The sequence below is a fragment of the Notolepis coatsorum genome (assembly GCF_963971535.1).
Source record: "Notolepis coatsorum genome assembly, chromosome: 6".
NCBI lineage: Eukaryota > Metazoa > Chordata > Actinopteri > Aulopiformes > Paralepididae > Notolepis > Notolepis coatsorum.
The window spans coordinates 114,761,265-114,782,355 of record NC_140170.1 but is presented as its reverse complement, the minus strand read 5'-3'; the positions used below and the strand labels follow the sequence as shown (position 1 = coordinate 114,782,355).

At 43.2% G+C, this 21,091-nt stretch overlaps 1 long non-coding RNA gene across 1 annotated transcript; it reads left to right on the top strand.

Moving 5' to 3' along the window:
* The first annotated feature begins 5,159 nt into the window (after positions 1-5,159).
* LOC311230800 lies at positions 5,160-20,731 on the top strand. The gene is made up of 3 exons (XR_014619832.1): positions 5,160-5,767; positions 6,653-6,700; positions 19,290-20,731. It is a non-coding gene; the product is annotated as an uncharacterized lncRNA (long non-coding RNA).
* The last annotated feature ends 360 nt before the right edge of the window (positions 20,732-21,091 follow it).

The following is a 21,091-nucleotide window of genomic DNA, read 5'->3' as shown; positions in this document are numbered from 1 at the left end:
GCTGAGCCCTATGCGGCATGGAATATATATTTGCTTTGGTACTTTGATTTGTGGAGCGGATAATCGCCAACACCGGTGAGTGTTGGATTTACCCCGAGAGGAGTCAAGGTGAGACGGCGCTCAGACCAGATTGAGGTCGCCTCGCTTCTTCTTCACTGTGGAGCTACAGCTACAGCTACAGCCTACAAGAGAGCCAAGGTGTATTCATCTGTGGATCAAGATTCTACTGCACTGTCTTCTGTACCTGAAGTCTCCCTAGACATCGTTGACCAGACGGGATACTGCCGACGGCTCTCCTACCCCCCCTACCGGCTTACAACCGGGAGGACCCTTACAGTATATCCAGCTATAATCATTAAGTGTGCCATCGTTATAATTCCCTAAGAGCCAGGTTGTATACTTGCTTCCTGCGTAACCAGAGATTGGACATTCAGTGTTGATTTGCCTACGAGTACTCATTTGCCTTACAAGTGCATTCAAATCATAAATGTAATGGTGAATATTATATGTACCTTTTGCTATATATTAAATATTTGATTATTACCTTTGTGTGGACCCGATTTCATTGTGGGAAAGTGTTCATCATATTTAGATATCGTGTACTGTATGGCCAGTAGTTAAAGTACATAAAGCGGTAGTGGTTTAATGATACCATACTTATCAATACAGTCAGGGAATTGTACCCCTCAGTTACAGTAAGATTTTGGTGGGACAAAGTGGGACAGATAGATAATGTAAATTTTTTTATTAGAATAACTCGTCTTCACCGAATAGATAAAGGTTAAATAAAAATAAATAAATACAAATTAAATACAGAATTATATCTCTCCACATTCATCTTGGCACTGGCAGCCGGCTTGTTACCACCTAACATCTGTTTTAAATATTCAAACTTTATCACTTGACAGGAATGTCTTGTGTTCAATATTTATTTTTTTGCTTCGAAAAGAGGGACATCCTCTCAATATGTGGGACGCGGTCTCAAATGGTGGGGCAGTACAACCAAAAGGGGGACACCTGGTCACCCTAGGTCTAACAGCCTGCTAACTACCTGGCGTTCTATCGCCATGCTCTAAGACAAACTCTAACCTTAACCAACTTCGAAAGAGTGCCTAAGCTTAACCGTCGGAATCAGGGCAGGCGTTCTATCGCCAAGCTCTAAGACAAACTCTAACCTTAACCAACTTCAAACGAGCGCCTAAGCTTAACCAGTGTAGAAACTTGCGGTCCCACGATAGGGCGTACATGTCGCATGACCAGAAATGACCTGGCCAATCAGAGACGCGGAAATGCAGTTATGTTGTAGAAGGCATTCAGAGTAGGGTCCAGCTGCAGCCTCGGAGATTGTTCCAGATTGGGCAACTTCCACCCGCTCCCACGACATTTCTCCCGGGACAGGACAATGTGCGCTGATTGGCGGAAAGTACGGAAGTATCTCGAAGTACGTCTGACGTATCTCGAAGTACGTCTGACGTATCTCTACGTTAGCGAACGTTAATTGAACGTCAAAAGAGAGAGAGAGGGAGGAAGCGCTGCCTGGCAGGAACCATGACACTAATAATCTAAATGCTAAACGCATGAACTGGACACCCTGTGCAAAGTGACTGTTTATGTCTTTTTGTTAGATTTGTCAGTAATGCATAGCATGGTTTTTGTGTCTGGGTGATTATCTGTTCTTGAGAAGTGCTTTTGCAACTTGTGAGATTACGTTTAGGTGTGGCAGAGCCTGTGTGGTTTCTAATGGGATTATTGGTGATTACTACTGGTTGCTACCTGGTTAGTTGGTGATTAATTATCACAATTCTTAATTAACCAAAATATCCCCTCCCCTCCCGCACCCGCACTGTACTGTAATGTACTCTAGTTAGGACAACACATTACAGTTCAGAGGATTGCATGAGTGATTATGGGGCCAAATTTCCGTTCGCATTGCTTAATTGATAATTTGGTGTATACTATGCCCTTCAGCCTATGTGGAGCTACTATATTTTCTTCTAAATTTCTCCAGGATACTAATGCTTGGGGATCAAACCATGTTGTTAGTGGTCTTAAAGTGCAGCCTTAAAGTAGTGGTAGAAATCTGGAAATGCCATACCTCCGTCTGAAGAAGTTGATTCTAGGTAGGACGTCCATCTTAACTATTGATATGAATAAGTGTCAGTTGTAACCTTTTTTTGTTTGACATGTTTGTTTATTTTCAGTTGATAATAATACAATAAAAACACAGTTGTTTAAATGTTTATTTTCTTAATTTAATTTCCTATACAATGTAGGAACCGCGCAAGTGATTGATTGGATGAAAATTGTATTAACAGATTGCAGAATGGGTACAATACAGTACGGCTCAATACACACAATTGTTAAGGGGATGCAGACCAGAGAAAGACTTTCGTCTTGTTTACATCAGGGTCCCCCATTTTCAATTCATCATAACATATGACATACACGACATACAGATAGACAGTAGGCTACTGCTACATCTATACATTTATGACATACCAGATTTGCAAATACAGTATTGTTTGTGATACAAAAAGAGTCCAGAAAAGAGAGTATATACATTTGACGTAGAAACTGTACATTGTAGGAGGTTGGGTAGGTGGGGGGGGGGGGGGGGGGGGACTGTACATTGGAGGTGGTTGGGGGGGGTGGTTGGGTAGGGTGGGTGGGGGACACTGTACGGGGACCTGGAGCGATGGCTAGGTAGTTAGCACCAGTCGGGGACCGGCGTCAGCTGCCGGGAGCGATGGCTAGCTAGTTAGCACCAATCGGGGACCGGCGTTAGCTGCCGGGAGCGAAGGCTAGCTAGTTAGCACCAGCCGGGGACCAACCGACTGGTGCTAACTAGCTAGCCATCGCTCCCGGGAGCTGACGCCGGTCCCCGGCTGGTGCTAACTAGCTAGCCATCGCTCCCGGCAGCTAACGCCGGTCCCCGACTGGTGCTAACTAGCTAGCCATCGCTCCCGGCAGCTGACGCCGGTCCCCGACTGGTGCTAACTAGCTAGCCATCGCTCCAAGTCCCCGGCTGGTGCTAACTAGCTAGCCATCGCTCCCGGCAGCTAACGCCGGTCCTCGGCTGGTGCTAACTAGCTAGCCATTGCTCCCGGGAGCCTGCGCCGGTCTGTCTGTCGAAGACCGAGGGAACCGCATCAGGCTTCAGCTGATTAGTGGTCTTCTGGACAAACCTTCCACCCCCAACAACATAATCCGAGGCAATGAAGTGTTCGCTGGAGATCTTCATTCCCTGTCCAACAGGCTGATTGCGCCGCCTGAGTGCAGCCAGCCTGAGTGCAGCTAACAGTAGCTACTGTCTGTAACTGTGATGCATTTTCTGTTTGCAGTCCAATGTTCACAAAAACACACACCCACACACTTATAATTTGTTCCTCAACGTTATATAGACAGGTCATGTTTTGTAAACTAACGTTATGTTTAGAATGGAATGAATACATGGGTCGGGAAAGATAGTTAGCTCAAAGCTAATCCGGCCTGTTTAACCACTAGCTTCTGTTAGCTAATGCTGGCTGAGCAAGGAAACTAACAGTAAACGTTTTTACATGAAATACAGCGCAAAAACCCTGCTGACAAACGTTTGCTTATTAAATACATTCTATACTATAATAATACAAACGTTTCATTGCCTCTCTTTGACGACAAAGTTGTTTAAATAAGGGGAGAAAAGTAGCTAAAACCAATGTATTTGGATGGGACAGGAAGTGCCATTGGCAACCGGAAGTCAGCCGGAAGTGGCTACTTTCAGATTGTGCAAGTGGAGAGTTGCAACTTGCTGGGATGTACAGTAGGTGGCCCTTTGTGGTCGCGACCCGCCATTAAACCCATTTTAAGAAGAAGAAGAAGAAGAAGAAGAAGAAGAAGAAGAAGAAGAAGAAGAAGAAGAAGAAGAAGAAGAAGAAGAAGAAGAAGAAGAAGAAGAAGAAGAAGAAGAAGAAGAAGAAGAAGAAGAAGAAGAAGAAGAAGAAGAAGAAGAAGAAGGAGGAGGAGGAGGAGGAGGAGGAGGAGGAGGAGAAGAAGAAGAAGAAGAAGAAGAAGAAGAAGAAGAAGAAGGGGTGATGTTAGTCCGAGAGTGGTATTTTTAGGGTATTTGGCATATAGGGTTAGGGAGTTTGTGCCAAATCCGTTGAGGTGTTATAGGTGCCAGGAGTTCGGACATGTAGCTAAGTGGTGTAGGAAGGGACAGAGATGTGGTAGGTGTAGTGGGGAGCATAAGTATGGGGAGTGTGAACAGGGAGTGGAGCCGAAGTGTTGTAGTTGTGGTGGGAAGCATAGTGTAGCGTATTGGGGTTGTGAGGCGATGAAGCGAGAGGTAGAGGTCCAGCAGGTGCGAAGGGAAGGTAGAATTTCATATGCGGAGGCAGCTAGGAAGGTAGGACAGGGACAGCAAGACAAGGGACAGGGGTTTAGGGAAGGGCAGTTGGCAGTAAAGATAGTGCAGGAGGATCAGGGAAGGCAAGATAGGGGGCAGGGTTTTAGGATAGGGCATCGGGTGGTAGAGGAAGTTCAGGCGAAGAAAGAGAGGGTGTTTAGGGAGAAGTTAGGTATGGTGGCCTTTGTGGCAGGAGTAGTGAACACGACAGCGACGATTAGTAGTAGGACAGAGAGGACTAGGTTGATAGTTTTAGCAGCAGTGGGGCACTTGGGTATGGAGGGGTTGACAGTTGAGGATGTTTGAGGATGTTTTTTAACGGAGTTAAACAGGGTGGCTGGTCAAGTAGCGTTAGAAAAGGGGGGTGTTAGTGAGCGAGTAGGTCAGAGTCAGCCCACAGGAGGCAAGGGGGGACTTATAGATTAGGGTTGGATAGGGTGGTGATGTTAGGGATGGGTTTGTTGTTTTGTGTGTTATGGGGTTGGATGGAGTGTACAGTAGGTGGCGGTATGTAGCTATTGTGGTCGCAGTCTGCCACTATACCTAGTGAAGAAGAAGGTTGTTGTGGAGTGGGGTGTGCAGTAGCATAGATATATATCTATGTGCAGTAGGTGGCGGTGTGCGGCTTTTGTAGTCGCGACCTGCCATAATTTTGTTTTTACAGTGATCTCACTGTCGTGTGGAGGGCGGCAATACGCCTAGATGCGTAGCCCGCCGGAAACTTAAACGAAGAAGAAGAAGAAGAAGAAGAAGAAGAAGAAGAAGAAGAAGAAGAAGAAGACATGTACGCCCAATCGTGGGACCGCAAGTTTCTACACTGGTTAAGCTTAGGCACTCTTCGAAGTTGGTTATGGTTAGAGTTTGTCTTAGAGCGTGACGGCAAGTTCTTTCGACGGTTAAGCTTAGGCACTCTTTCGAAGTTGGTTAAGGTTAGAGTTTGTCTTAGAGCATGGCGATAGAACGGCAGGTAGTTTGCAGGCTGTTTGACGTGGAAATGGTGAAAGACACAGCTCGTCACGGATTGGGCAAACGCGTCAGTGGCCAATCAGAGAGCGTCTCCGAGAAATGCGGCTAGGTTTCGTAACCACGCCCCTCGGCGTCTTGTGCGCCCCTCCTTAGTAATGTCACTCAGGTGTGTGCGTCACAGCATAAACCCACCAAACCAGTTCCTCCAGTCCTTTCGTCGTTAAAGTGTCGATCATGTAAGTAAACAAGAACTAGTTCATCAATGATTCACTTGCGAGAAGTAATACATTGAACTACAGTAGTAAAACGAATAGTGCACGTTTACACTGAGGCAGCTCCTCCTCCTAAACAATCCAAGCCGGAAGAGACACACTGCACTGATAAACTCCCTCAGACGACGGAAGACAAACTTCAAAGGTATGTCTATGAATTCGAATGAATTAAACATAATCAAAGGGATCTTGAATAGAATAAAGCGCAGCTAGTCATTAAACATGTTATTTCCTATTGTGAAATAAATAGTAAGTGTGAGGATGGGGGACTCTGATGTAAACAAGATGAAACTTTGGTCTGCATCCCTATAACAATTGTGTGTATTGAGCCGTACTGTATTGTACCCATTCTGCAATCTGTTAATAAAATGTTCAATCAATCGATCAAGGAATTGTAAACAAGCATGGACCAAGTTCTGGGATGGTGGCTGATAGGAAATTGAAAATACGCATTCTAGTCTCGTATGTACTGACTATCTGTATGTCATGTATGTCATATGTCCTGATGAATTGAAAATGGGGGACCCTGATGTAAACAAGACGAAAGTCTTTCTCTGGTCTGCATCCCCTTAACAATTGTGTGTATTGAGCTGTACTGTATTGTACCCATTCTGCAATCTGTTAATAAAGTTTTCAATCAATCAATCAATCATGTTGTATTGCTAAGTAACACAAGTGCTTCATTGTATCGTCAGATTCGTCACAATACAAATCGCCCATTAAGATTGAACAAACAGTCTTCCATATTTACTAATGGCAAGTTCATAGCTCAGATAAAAAGCCTATAGACCCTAGACTCCTAGAGTAAATGGAACTGGCGCATACAAATTCTGCAACGCAATTCTGAAAACGCTGTCAACACTGATGTCACTGTGTATATTGTTATTATTGTAGAATTATGCCATCACCTCAAATACTTTGCTCATACCCGTTATGGCTTTCTAAAGTATCTACATTTCTTACAAATTAATGTTGTGGAAATACCATCGCTGTATGCACAATATCCCAATACTATTTGTATTTTCTTCAGGGTGTCATCCGAGACCTGTCACATCTGTTATCATGTGGCCCAATCAAGGTAGGACACAAATCATCATCATTGGTATTTAACTAGATTTATTTATATATATATATATATATATATATATATATATATATATATATATATCACTGATTCTTTAGAGTCGGGACAAAACACTTAATATAATATTTTGAGAATGCACACAGTTATATTGATTAGAGTTGTATATTCATGTAGAGAAAGGTCTGAGCTATTTAACCATGTAAAGGTGCATAGAAAAACATTTTCAACAAATTCACATGTTTCCCTTTGAAACTTGATTTGTGTTAACTCCGTCAGACACACAAAAGTATATAAATATAATCCTAATTATTCCAGTCCAACAAGAATCTAAAGTTCTGAAGTATGTTGTAATAGTGTTTAGTTACTCTGGTATGCAATCAAATATAATATATAAACCTCAGGTGTAATTTCACACTATTCTGAAAACCCAGATTTAGACATTTTGCATTTTTAAACTTTGTTTTTAATTTTGATATGATAAAAAAAATATCATTAATTAAATAAGACAAGAGGATGAAGATCTGATGCTCCTTTATTACTTAAACAACATAAACTGAAGAAGGAATTTGTATTTTCCCCAAAATTAACAAAAACAAACATCTGACGGTGTTGACAAAGATCTGACAGTGTTGACGAGAAACTGACTGAGTTGACAAAATTGTATGCATCTCTGATAAATGAACACATGCATTTTTTAAACAGATGGAAGTGACAATGATAAGAACTAATAACTCCTTGTCTTATACTGAAGATTTTGTTAACTCAATTGTAATAACAACAAACTTTACATACACGTTTCCAACTATTACAAAATGCACTTTTTCCAACAACAAAAACAGTAATGGAGACCAGGGCCCCGTTCCCCGTACCTGGCTAACTGAGTTAGCCGGATAATTTTCAGCATAGCTTGACTTAAGCCAGACCTTTCTGTTCCCCGAAGTCGGATTTTCTAAATCACCATGGTAACAGATCAGAAAGTTTGAACCTGGTCCGGAGCAGGGTTAAGTTCAGTTAGCTGGATGAACCATGGCCACGCCCTCGCAAAGAAATGCCAGCTCGCTTCCTGAAATATTTCTCAGTCTAGATCCCATTATACCATTCTGAATTATGTTTTTGTGCTTCGTTTTCCTAGAGGGGGCTTTTGAAATGTATAATAATAGAACTAAATGCTGATAATAAATCATATTCAGCCTATAGATTTACTTTGTCCTAAATAAAATAATGCACGTCATATACGGCGCTCGGAGTCGTGATACACGCTGCATGTGGTTATTTTAATAACGGCGCATTGCAAATGTGAATCCCGCGGGGATATTTTTAATGAATGAAACCTATCGGCCGTTTGGCTCTGATTAGTTTCATATATTCTCCGCTGTAGATTTGCTTAACGGAGCGCCCGGATTGTGTTTCATTCAAGCATAAAATTGAAGTGTCTATGCGTGGATTGTGGTCTTTGTGGATTATGAATTACGAGGAATCTGAGGATTGTTGAATTGTATCATCACTCACACGTTATTGTGATATTGTAACTGGGATTAAAATGTCTGAGATGCGCTGTTTGACGGATTTGAGCAATTGAATGAGCCGTTGACGTCACATTAATGCATTTGAGAATAAAGAGATAAAACTTCATTCAAAAGATGAATATTCGAAACACGGGTTTCTTGTCCATTGATGGATACACAATGAATATATCCCGTCTGGCACAGTGGTGCAACGGCTAGTGCTCACTCCTGTCAAGCGGACGACCGAGTTCGAAACCCCGCGTTTCCAATATAATTTTTTTGGAATATAATATTAATGACTATACGCAAAAGTAGCCTAGTTTTAAGTTAAAATATTATAAATCTACATGCATTGAGGATGTCATTCTTTATATAGCTCTCAACGTGCACCAAATTGAAGTATTTACATTGCAAAAAGAAAACAAACTAGAAGAAGGGGGATTCGAACGCGGGTCGTCCGCGTGAGAGGCATAATGACCATCCATCACACCACGGTGCCAGACAAATAAAACATCCACCATACATCCATCAATGGATAAGAGAGCCGTATCCTTATTCTAAAAGAGTTGAACTAATTATTTTCGCTAGCAAGATCTCATTTGATTATCCATTCCATAAACCTACTGCCAGCAGGCACGTTTAAAGAAATATAATCTGATTGATTGGGGTAATGAGGGACTTAAAATTAGCCTATAGATTATGCATTTAACTTGTCGGCGAGGCTATTGAGCCGTACTGCATTGTACCCATTCTGCAATCTGTTAATAAAGTTTTAAATCAATCAATCAATGCCGTTAGAAAATCAGGATTTCTGCGATCGACACCTGCTGTCTTTTCAGCTGAGGCGGGCGCGCGCAATTATCCTGAGTCTCAAGTCTGGTTCGAATGAACGAGACTGAATCAGCGTTCGAGGAACAGGAAAATCCCGGATTCAAACATCGGGTTAATTGAATCTGGATAATGGGACTCTTGATCGACTTAGTTGAACCAGGTACGGGGAATAGGGCCCAGGACTCCTTCTCCTCATCCCTGTTTTCATCTCATCTATCAAGAGTCTGGGTGTCGTCCTCGACAGCACCCTATCATTCCATTCCCACATCAATAACATCATCCGGTCTGCCTACTTCCACCTTCGCAACATCAACCGCCTCCGCCCTTCACTCACCCCCAACAGCGCCGCAATCCTGGTCCACTCCCTTGTCACTTCCCGCTTAGATTACTGCAACTCCCTTCTCTTTGGTCTCCCCCACAAACTCCTCCATAAGCTCCAACTGGTCCAGAACGCTGCTGCCTGGATAATCACCAGAACCCCTGTCATCAGTCACATCACCCCCGTCCTATGCCAACTACACTGGCTTCCCATTAAACATCGCATAGACTACAAGATCCTCCTCCATACAGAAGGCCGTTCACAACCTCGCCCCTCCATACCTGTCCGACCTCCTTCACATCAACATTCCCACCCGGTCCCTCAGGTCTGCCTCCTCCATCAACCTGACCGTCCCCCCAGCCCGTCTATCCACCATGGGGTCAAGAGCCTTCAGCTGCTCTGCCCCCCCCCCCCCCCCCGACATCAGGAACATTGACTCCATCATTCCATTTAAAACCCACCTCAAAACCCACCTGTTTAGGCAGGCGTATGTCTGATTTTATTTTGTCTGATTTTATATTTTTATGGATTGTGATTGAGAATTTAACTGTTTTTAAATTGTTGTACGGCGACCTTGAGTGCCTTGAAAGGCGCCTTATAAATAGAATGTGTAACTGCCCCCCGGCTTGGTGTTGAAATAAAGATGCGGTTATGTTTCGTACAGATGCTTTTATTTATTTTCTCTTTTTTCTTTTGCATTTCAGCTTAGCAGTACTGTAGCTTTTCTTTGGTAGTTTGTCGTTGCACCGTGTTTGTACAGGTAGTGACGGTTGCATCATTTGCTCCGTTTGCACCGTGAAAACTGCATAGGACAGTCAAACACAAACATACAATTAGTTACATAGTTCACAGTTCAATATTGTTCACATGTTGTTCACCCAACGTGTTCAAACAAACATTTGAATTCAAAGCTATTAAGGGTGAACTCGTCTTCCATAACAAAGGCACTCAGGGAAAAACAATGATAAATAATAACGTTACTTGTCCGGCAGCAGGTGCCTTTGATTAGAAGCTACTCAGTGAGTGCACCACTTTACATGTTTATAAATGTTTGGCAGTTACACACATAAATATAGACCTCTTCAACAACAGTAATAATAATAATAATACATTTTAGTGTTCGACATACCTTATTCCGCTTTACCAAGGGGAGTTATTTACTGGAGTAAGGTTCTTCTATTATACATAGTTCGCTGTCTGCTCCGTCGTTGTCTCTGAGTTACTTCCGCCTTGGTCACACAGGATGCTGTGACCTTTATACTATAGGAAAGACGAGCTCTGCCCCCATGTGGACACGAAATGAAAATGCACAAGTGGCTCCGAAATATTCTTTTCTTAAATAGAGAGCTCAGTATTCTGAGCCAATACAGAGAAGTTGATCATCTAGACCAACGCAAATCAAAGCTTACTGACAATAAAGATGATAGGCATCTTTACCCTTGGCGGTCAGTTACAGAATGCATTATTATTATTACCCAACATCTACACCACTTCCTGATCTCTACTTTCTCACCCACTTCTCCTCTTCGTTTCCTTCTGCATTTCCGATTAGTTTCACTATGATGTCTTGAACTGGGCAGAAACAGAACCTTTTCTGTTGGACCATGGGGATGCAGAAATTCCACTTTCACACCTTGTTGATCAGTATCCATATCGATGGTCTTGGCTAGCCACCAGTGGTCATCATATTAGGGCGGGCCATACTTTTGTGCAAACATGAAAGAAATCTTAACATGAGGGGTGTCTAAAATATGTGTTTCTTGTGGGGAATTCAAATATAGGATAATTTTTCGGATATGATAACTCTAACCTACATCATTTTGGATTTCAAAATGGCAGATTTGACCATTTTTCACCCCTTCGCAGGGCCGGACTGGGGGAATTATTCAGGCCACTTTTTTTGTTACAAAGACTTAATTCCCTGCATGCTGGTGCAGGACTTTTAAAATGTTGACCCTTTAAATGCCATTGTTTGTGATGGCATCACAAATTATTGTTAAAAAAACACACAAACATTTAAATATTTTCAACATATCAAATGCAAAGTGGACTTTTCTGGGGGGGATTATTACAGGCTAATAATTGTTATAATCATCATGTGTCAATGATTAGCAACGACACTGATTTTGATGGATTTTTTGTTTTTGTAATGTCAGACTTAACAACTCTTATCAGAAAAGTGAGAGTATTTCATTTTTAATCTGACATTACTATACAAATACAAATAAAGTTATTATTATTATTACAAGAAAAATAAAAATGGTTATGATCAGGACTGAAGTTGAATAAAAGATTTATGGGGGAAAAAAGTGACATGGGATGATGATGATGCATGGTAACGTTAGCTAGTAGCTAGCATGTTTATTTTTATCACTGACTAACCTGGTGGTCCCGTGGTGCAAGAAAACATTTGGTAAATGTTGCCACATTTAGCAGCATCTCCTGCAAGGGCCTTTCTTTTTATTTCTCTCTCCCTCTCTGCTCCACTCTTCCTCTTTTTTTCACTGTTGAAGTGTTGAAACATTTAATTTCCAGTAATTTCCATCTGACTGTTCTGTGAAATACAAACAGTCAGCAGTATGTATTTTTCTCTCTTTCCCTCTCTGCTCGACCCTTCCTCTTTTTTCACTGTCCATTTTCAAGCGCAGGTTATAATGCTTTCGCTCTCTCCCTGTCATTTTGCAGAAGTGCCATCTGCCATTCCATTCGCCATCTCCACTGTAATCAGTTGTATGGCCTGGTCCCGCCTCCACCAATCACATGCGGCTCCCTTTGTGTGTGTGTGTGTGTGTGACAGACAGAGCTCCCGATGGCCAGTCCGGGCCGCGTCTATTCTTTCCCCAATACATTTCCAGTTCCACGTGCGCGTTCTGCGATCTGATTGGCCACGGACGTTTCTGGTGCGATCTGATTGGCCACTGACGTTTCTGGTCATGTGACATGTGCGCCCAATCACGTGACGAGCTGTGTCTTTGCCCATTTCCGGGTCTAACAGCCTGCAAACTACCTAACGCCTAGTTTATCACTGGTTAAGCTTAGGCGACTCTTTCGAAGTTGGTTAAGGTTAGAGTTTGGAATCAGGGCTGGTGTTCTATCGCCCTGCTCGAAGACAAACTCTAACCTTAACCAACTTCGAAAGAGTGCCTAAGCCCGGCGAAATAACTTGCCGTCACACGATTGGGCGCACATGTCACATGACCAGAAACGTCGGTGGCCAATCCGAGCGCAGAAGGCGAACGCGGAACTGGAAATGTATTGGGGAAAGAATTCAGGCGTCCGGGCCTTCGCCATACATGGATGCCAACATGAATCTGAAGGAAATCCTAACATGCAAGGTGTCTAAATGATGTGTTTCTTAATGGGGAATTTAAATATGAGTACATTTTTGGGATAGGATAACTCTAACCTACATAATTTTGTATTGCTTCCTGATAGCATATTCTTTGTTTCCGTGCCTGAAGAGTCCAGTGGTGATGTATTTGTAGCCTTTTTTCAGCACATTATTGTTTTTCTCAGGTTGTTTTGTTGATCACAAATCTGATGGAATTGACGTCTGACAGAGTTGACAAAAGGGCACACATTTACCCTCCAAGCCTGCATTGTGCACTACAGCTAGCTAGTTTTTTGGCAGTTGCTAGCTGTCTTAATAATCTCACTGAACCACTTGAATTCAATCCACTATTGTTTTTTAAAAGTATAATAACAGCGACGGTGTTGACATGTTCCAGCTGTGACCAACGGAATATTGACATTGTTTGTCTAAAATATCAAAAAGTGTAAAACTTACCAGACCATGTGTGGTAGTGTTGCATTCACCACATTCAGGGGAAGGAAAAGGGGTCCTCAGGGATAGAGCTGGCCATGATATTGCCTGATTTAATTAGGTTTATGAAAAGGTCTGACAGAGTTGACATAAACTGAGGACACAACTTTGATAGGTAGATTTCTATGGACTATATTATTTGAGTTTCATGACATGCATTGTTTTATACATGTATAACCCTTATCTTTGATTTGATATGTATGTTTTCACAAGTGGAGAGGTCTTTCAAGCTTTTTTGGGCTGGTCAATAATGTGACCCCTTGCTGAGGACAAGATAATTAACATGGGAGCTTCTAACCACAGATTATACATTTAAACAAATATCCCCCAAAAAACAGTCACAGTATACACAATACCGTTAGATGTAACTTTGTGAGTATGTCAATCATTATGAATTTCTTTATTTTTTATATAAATTCGACTTTTCTATGTAGGACATGTTTTGTCCCAACTCTCAAGAATATGATATATATTAAGGCTGTCAAAGTTAAATCGGTATTAACGCGTTATCGCCCAATTCTATTAACGCCACTATTTTTTTTTAACATGATTAATTCTTAAGGATTATTATTTATTTTTTGTACTTAATTTTTAATTTTTTTTTACTGGACTTCACTCAGGTGTATTATTGATGCTCTCATTGATATATATATATATATATATATATATATATATATATATATATATATATGAGAGAGAGAGGGGGGTGAGAGAGATGAGGAAGGGGCAAGAGAGCTGGGAGAGTGTGTGTGTGTGTGTGTGAGAGAGAGAGGGGGGGGGGGGGTGTGATTACTCAGCCCTTGTGTGGGTGAATGTAACAAGTTCCTAACGTTTTATTTCCCCTATTATTTCATGCACACTTTATTCATTGTTTTAAATTATTATTTTCTTAAGTTATTTTGTGCATCACTCTGTGAAGTGTTATCGAGACAATGAAGACAACGAGTTGCAGACTGGACTCAAGTTTACTTGGTTGACCTAGAGACGCTCATACATACTGGTGCACTCTTATATATCGTCCGGGTTGCACACCGGCATTATATGGTACCTACTGCATATCACTACATCCCCCCTGTTTAGCAGCATTGCCCCATATAATTAGCGGAACACTCTTATGTCAATAGTCCACTGAAATCACATCACCAAGTGCAAATCCTCCCCCTTATTTAGGTTTACATTCACCCCCCAAGACCATAATGATAACAAAGCACCAGAGTCCCCATGATGACCCAGCCTTGTGCTCCTGGTGTTGTTCTGGCCCTCTGTAGTGGGCATCTTCCTGCTCAGGTCACATAGTCTTTGTACAAATCTGGTCTGTTCACAACCCTCCCACATCTTGTGCGTCTTGGTCCTGGGCTATTGGGCACCTGTGTAGTACAGGGTGACATCGTAGGTGTTTCCGGTGGGTCACTCTGCATTGTAGGTGTTTCCGGTGGGCCCTCGTGGGTGTCCTCTTGAAGCTGTGGCACAGCAAAGTGTGTCTGTGTTGGACTTCTCTGCATCTGTGGGATGTATAGCTCACGCAGGTGGCTCCTGCACCGCCTGACCTGGTTGCCATTTGGTGTTTGTACAACATAGCTTCTTGGCTCATTGCATTTTTGTACAATGATAGCTGGATGCCATGTTCCTCTATCCTTGTTCAGCACAGTCACACGCTGTCCGGGGCAGAGTGGGGGTAATTCTCTGCGGCAGCTGCGGTCGTGATGCTCTTTTAGGTCCGCTGTTCTCTGTTCCATGTGAACCCTATGCTCCTCCCTGCCTGGCTCTGCCCGACTTGGCAGCAGGGTGGTGACAGGTCTCCCAAATATCAATTCTGCTGGTGATGGCAGTTTACTGTCGATGGGCGTCGCTGACCTGTAGTAATGCCATCTGTAGATTGCCTCCCTGTTCCAGGGTTTTGGTCACAATTGATTTGATGTGTCTCACGTGCCTTTCAATGAACCCATTGCTCTTTGGGTAATGGGGAGAGCTTGTGATGTGTTTGACTCCCCAGTCTGTTACAAACCTTTGGAAGGCCTGCCCTGTGTACTGTGGCCCATTATCTGTTAGGATCTCGTCTACTCGGCCAAACAGTGACAGGTACATCTGCATTTTTTGTGCGACTGCATAGCTAGACACATTAGGCATTTCATCCACCAGTGGATATTTGGAATACCTGTCCACAGTCAGAAGGAACTGGCGACCTTTGACCTCAAATAGGTCAGAAGCGATAGACTGCCATGGTTTGGATGGTATGTGGTGTGGGTGGAGAGGTTCTTTTGGGTTTGCATCTTGATGTTCCACACACACTCTGCAGGATCTGCACACCCTTTCGATGTCATCATTCATTTTGATCCAATAGACACTTTCTCTGGCAAGGCGACGCGTTTTCTCAATCCCTTGGTGGCCCACATGTAACTGTTTCATGATGTCCTCAGTCATGGAGTCTGGGATGAGTACCTGTCTACCTTTTGAATATGACTCCTGCTTCCATTGCGAGCTCATCCCTGAAGGACCAGTAAGCACGCAGGTCCTTCGGCAGGTCTTTGATGTGCTCTGGCCATCCTAGGTGAATGACTTCTTTGAGGGCATTAAGTTTGAGATCCCTCACTGTTTCTGTACGGAGAGCGTCCTGTTTCTCAGGGGAGAAGTTTATTAATGCAATGGTATATTGCTTCTTATCCTCGATCTCCATATCAACTCCATCAATGCGCTCATCTAGCTCTATGTCCCCATGGTTTTCTGGGTTTGGCAACCGGCTGAGGGTGTCTGCCAGGATCATTTGAGTACCGGGTCGGTACATGACTTCATAATTGTACCCTTGTGTCTTTATCAGCATGCGCTGGAGTCGTGGTGGTGCAGCATGCAGTGGTTTTGCACATATGGTCACGAGTGGTTTGTGGTCTGTTACCACGAGAAACGATTTCCCATATAGGTACGTGTGGTATCGCTGCATCCCATATACAATGGCTAGCATCTCTCGCTCTATATTGCTGTATCTTGACTGGCAGTCAGTCAGTGTCTTTGAACCAAAGGCGATGGGTCTGTTGTTCTGCACCAAAGCAATGCCCAATCCCTTCTGTGATGCATCCACTTCAAGGGTTAAAGGTGTGTTTGGGTCATAGTACTTCAGACATGCATGCTCTGTGACTGTTGACTTCAGGTCCTCAAAGCATTTCTGGTGGTCAGTGTCCCATATCCATGGAGCTTCGTTTTTTAGCAGCCCCCTCAAGGTGTGAGCCTTATCTGCAAACTTTGGTATATAGGGGGACAGGTATGTTAGCAATTAGCATTCCCATGAATCTGTGCAGATCATCTTTGTTTTGGGGTGTTGGCATGTGTTGTATGTCCCTGATCTTATCTGGGTCTGGCATGATGCCTTTGCCTGTGTACAGGTTGCCGAAGAAGGAAATGCTGCTTTGTTTTATGGTGCACTTGTCGCTGTTGAAAACAACACCTGCCTCGCCAGCTCGTTGCATCAGGTTGGTCAGGTTCTTGTCATGCTCTTCCTCGTTTGCTCCATATACTGCTATGTCATCAGCTATGCTGACCACACCTTGGAGCCCCTCTAGGATCTGGTCCATCTTGGCCTGGAAGAGGTCTTGAGAGACACTCAGACCGAATGGTAAGCGCTTCCAGCAGTACCGGCCAAATGGAGTCCGGAATGTTGTTAGGAGTTGTGAGTCTTTATCCAGGTGTATAGACCAATACCCTGCTTTTGCGTCAAGCTTGCTAAATATTTTGGCATTAGCAAATTCTGGGTTTAATTCCTCCACCGTTGGAATTTTGTGTGGGCATCTCCTAAGGCTGGCATTCAGTTTTTGAGGATCTAGGCATAGCCTAAGGGAGCCATCTTTTTTCGTGCCGTACGTCAGACTGGAGCACCAGTCTGTGTGTTCTTCCACCTTTCTTATCACCTCTTGCTCCACCATTTTATCCAGCTCTGATTTTAGCTTGTCTTTGATGTGGATACTGCATTTCCGTGGTGGGTCAATGAAAGGTTCAGCATCCTTTTTCAAAAAGAACTTAGCGGTTCCACTAAAATTGCCTAATTTATCAAACTGGTCTGGGTAAGCTTTCTTTAGCTCCGCAATGTTTGATATCCTCTTCAGTGGTCTCTGGCTGTTGTTAACCTTCTTGTTTACTGTATCAACATTGACAGTTACCAGGTTTAACAGCTCACTGGTTGGCAGTCCAACTACAGCTGGACCTGGCACATCCACAACATAGAACCTGGCATTGATCCATTGTGAGTCTTTGTACTGGCATGGAATGTCGATAGTACCCATACAGGGAATCTGATGACCACTGTATGCCGATAGCCTCCTGTAATTTTTCCTCAGCTTTTCCTGCGCACACGCATCCTTGCCATACATCTGTCTGAAGGTGCGTAGTGGAAGAGTATTGCCTGATGCCCCTGTGTCTATTTTTAGACGGAGTGTATGTCTGTGGCCTGGTAGGTCAGGTGGTCTCACGTTCAGTGTTGTGTATGCCTCTTCTCTGGGTGGCTTGCTCTCAATGCTGTGCATGCACTTCTCACTGATGGTGATTAAGTAGAATTTTGTTTGGTACTCCCCTTCTTCATCAGCCTCTGTGCTGTCTATAGCATTGATATGGGACTCACCCCGCTGTCTGTGGTAACTCCTGGAGGCCTGTTGTCTGTCCTGTCTTTGTGGTGGTGGGGGAGACTTGCTTCTTTGGCTTTGACCGAAGCGTTGTTGTCCCTGCCGCCTGCTTTTCCTGCAGCACTTCGCCCAGTGGCCTCTGGTACCACAGGCAGAGCATTCATCGTTGAATGCAGGACATTGACGGGGTTTATGGCTCCTGCCACAATTTTGGCATATTCGCCCTCTGTCCACTGCATGTATTTTCTCACCATGTGACATACCCAGTTGGTGTAACTGTTCATTGCCTGCTGATAGGGCTTCATATTTCCGCCCCTCTTGTAGCACCTCTTGTAGAGGATGGCCTTTGGGTTTGCTGTACAGGTCATTCCTCAGAGCATCGTGGGGTGTGCTGGCAATGATCAGCTCCATTAAACGTTCATTGAGCTCTTCATCAATAAACTGGCATTTTTTAGCTAATGTTCTGGCTCTGGTCACAAAATCATCAATGCTTTCGTCTTTTTGTCTATATTGCATTAATTGGAGCCTATGGATTCTAAAGTTAACATTCAATTTTAACTGACCTTCATAGAATTCCCATAGTTTGGCTGGCTTTTTCTTGTCAGCCTCACTGAGTCCACTAGCATTCAGCCGTTTCAGTCCTTCATCTCCAATGCCACGACATATTTTTCGTGCCTGTTTAGCATCGTCAGCTATTTCCTCATCTTCCAGGTAAAGAGACATTTTTTGTTTAAACAATGAAATAGCCTCACCCTGATCCGGGTCGGCCCAATTCATTGTTGGCAAATGTGATGCCATGACGTCTTCTCATTCGGGTTGCGCTTCCAGCGTGTGGACTGCTGCTGTCAGTTGTCAGCTGTCAGATTGCTTCATTAGCGCCGAGTTAGCGCTGACGGAGTGACTGGTTTCCTACGTGCCGATGCAGAATTATCCTCAGACAATCTCCCGTCCTGCTTGTAGCAATCCACTACTGTTACCGCTGTCACCATGAAGTGTTATCGAGACAATGAAGACAACGAGTTGCAGACTGGACTCAAGTTTACTTGGTTGACCTAGAGACGCTCATACATACTGGTGCACTCTTATATATCGTCCGGGTTGCACACCGGCATTATATGGTACCTACTGCATATCACTACACTCTGTTTTGAATTTGATGCAAATTTGCAATGCATGAGGGTCATCCTTTTGTGTTAAATGGCTGCATAAAGCAAGCATTTGTTGACTCATGTTGATAAGAGTATTAAAACTTGGAACTTGAAAAAGATCCGTTTAAGGTCGATATATATATTTTTTAAATGCGATTAATTGCGAGTTAACTATGGACAATCATGCGTTTAAATATTTTACTCGATTGACAGCACTAATATATATATATAATTATATATATATCAGTAGCTTCTATTTAAGCCTACTGTTTATTGTAAATATTCTTCCCAATAATAGTTTTTATGTGTGTGTTTGTTTGTTTGCCTGTCTGTTTATTTTCAACCCCATGCAGGTCCTTACCCTCCATCACACCCCATCTACCCACCTGGCCACTGCCCAGCATACCCTGCTGCAGCCCCTGCTGGAGGCTTCCCTCAGGCTCCGAATGCAGCATTCCCGCCTGGCCAATATCCAGGATACCCTGGTGGCGTGAACCCAACCATGCCTCCAGGGACCATGCCCTGCGGAGCTCCAGGACAATACCCCTACCCTGGTGGTTATCCAGGAGTTGCCCCTGGTGGTTATCCAGGAGTTACCCCTGGTGGTTTTCCAGGAGTTGCCCCTGGTGGTTTTCCAGGAGTTGCCCCAGGTGGTTATCCAGGAGTTGCCCCTGGTGGTTTTCCAGGAGTTGCCCCTGGTGGTTTTCCAGGAGTTGCCCCTTATCCAGGAGTTGCCCCTGGTGGTTATCCAGGAGGTGTCCACCCAGGCCTATAACCACACTCTCCAAAAGTGGGGCATGACAAGGACCAGCACAAGGGGGACCAGCACAAGGGGGACCAGCACAAGGGAGACCAGCACAAGGGGGACCAGCACAAGGGGGACCAGCACAAGGGGGACCAGCCCAAGGGGGACCAGCACAAGGGAGACTAGCACAAGGGAGACCACAAAAATAAAGATAAAAAGATGAAGAATTAAAAGGGGGATAAGGCTATATCATGGATATTACTTGTGGGGTCAGTATTAGGGCCCAAAATGTTTATTATACATAAACGATATGTAATGTATCAATAATACTGAAATGTGTCTTGTTTGCGGACGATACAAATATTATTTGTTCTGGGGAAAATTTGACAGAGATTTTGGGGATGATCACTACAGAAATTAATACATTAAAATTGTGGTTAGACAAAAACAAATTATCACTAAATCTGGAGAAAACAAAGATCATGCTGTTTGGAAAACATAACACAAATGTACAGGTAAACTTGATGATAAACAATAAACACATAGATAGAGTTTATGAGAATACATTTCTTGGAGTGATCATATACCACAAAATAAGCTGGAAACCCCATGTAAACCATGTCTGAGCTAAACTGGCTAAATGCAAAGGAAAACTAAACACATTGGATCATAAATCATTACACACTTACTGTTCACTGTTTTTACCGTATCTGTCTTACTGTGTGGACATCACAAATCATGTACAAAGCCAGAAATAACCTGTTGCCAAAAAAGACACAAAAAAAATTCAGGGAAAGAGAAGGTGGCTATAATCTGAGAGGAGAGCTAAACTAAAAAAAAAACTCGGTGTCAGAACCAAAATGAAAAGTATGTGCATGTCAATCTGTGGGGTGGACTTGTGGAACAGTCTGGAGTTAGAGCTAAAACAGAGTACAAACATAAATCAGTTTAAAAAGATGTACAAAAAATCTTTCTTAAATAGGTATCTGGAAGAGGAAGTGTGTTGATTGGGAGCTGTGTAAGATGTAAATAAAAAATTTAAGAAATGTTGTCAAGTCATCTTTATTTCTATAGCACATTTACAAATGACTGAAGCCGAACCAAAGTGCGTTACAGGTACATGATAAAAACACATACACTACAGTAATAAGTAAAAAATACACAAATTATAGAAAAGGTACTGTACAATTAAGAAAAAAATAGAAACAAGGTGCAATATAATTTTTTTTTGATAAAGTCCAGAGTAGCAGTAAAAGTGCCAGGCTAACTGGTCAAAGGCCAGGGAAAAGATGTACGTTTTGAGCAGTGATTTAAAAGCCTCTGGGCAGATCTTATGTGGGGGAGGCTGTTCCAGAGCCGAGGGGCAGCAGCGAAGGCTCTATCTCCCCTGGTTTTAAGCCTGGTCTTAGG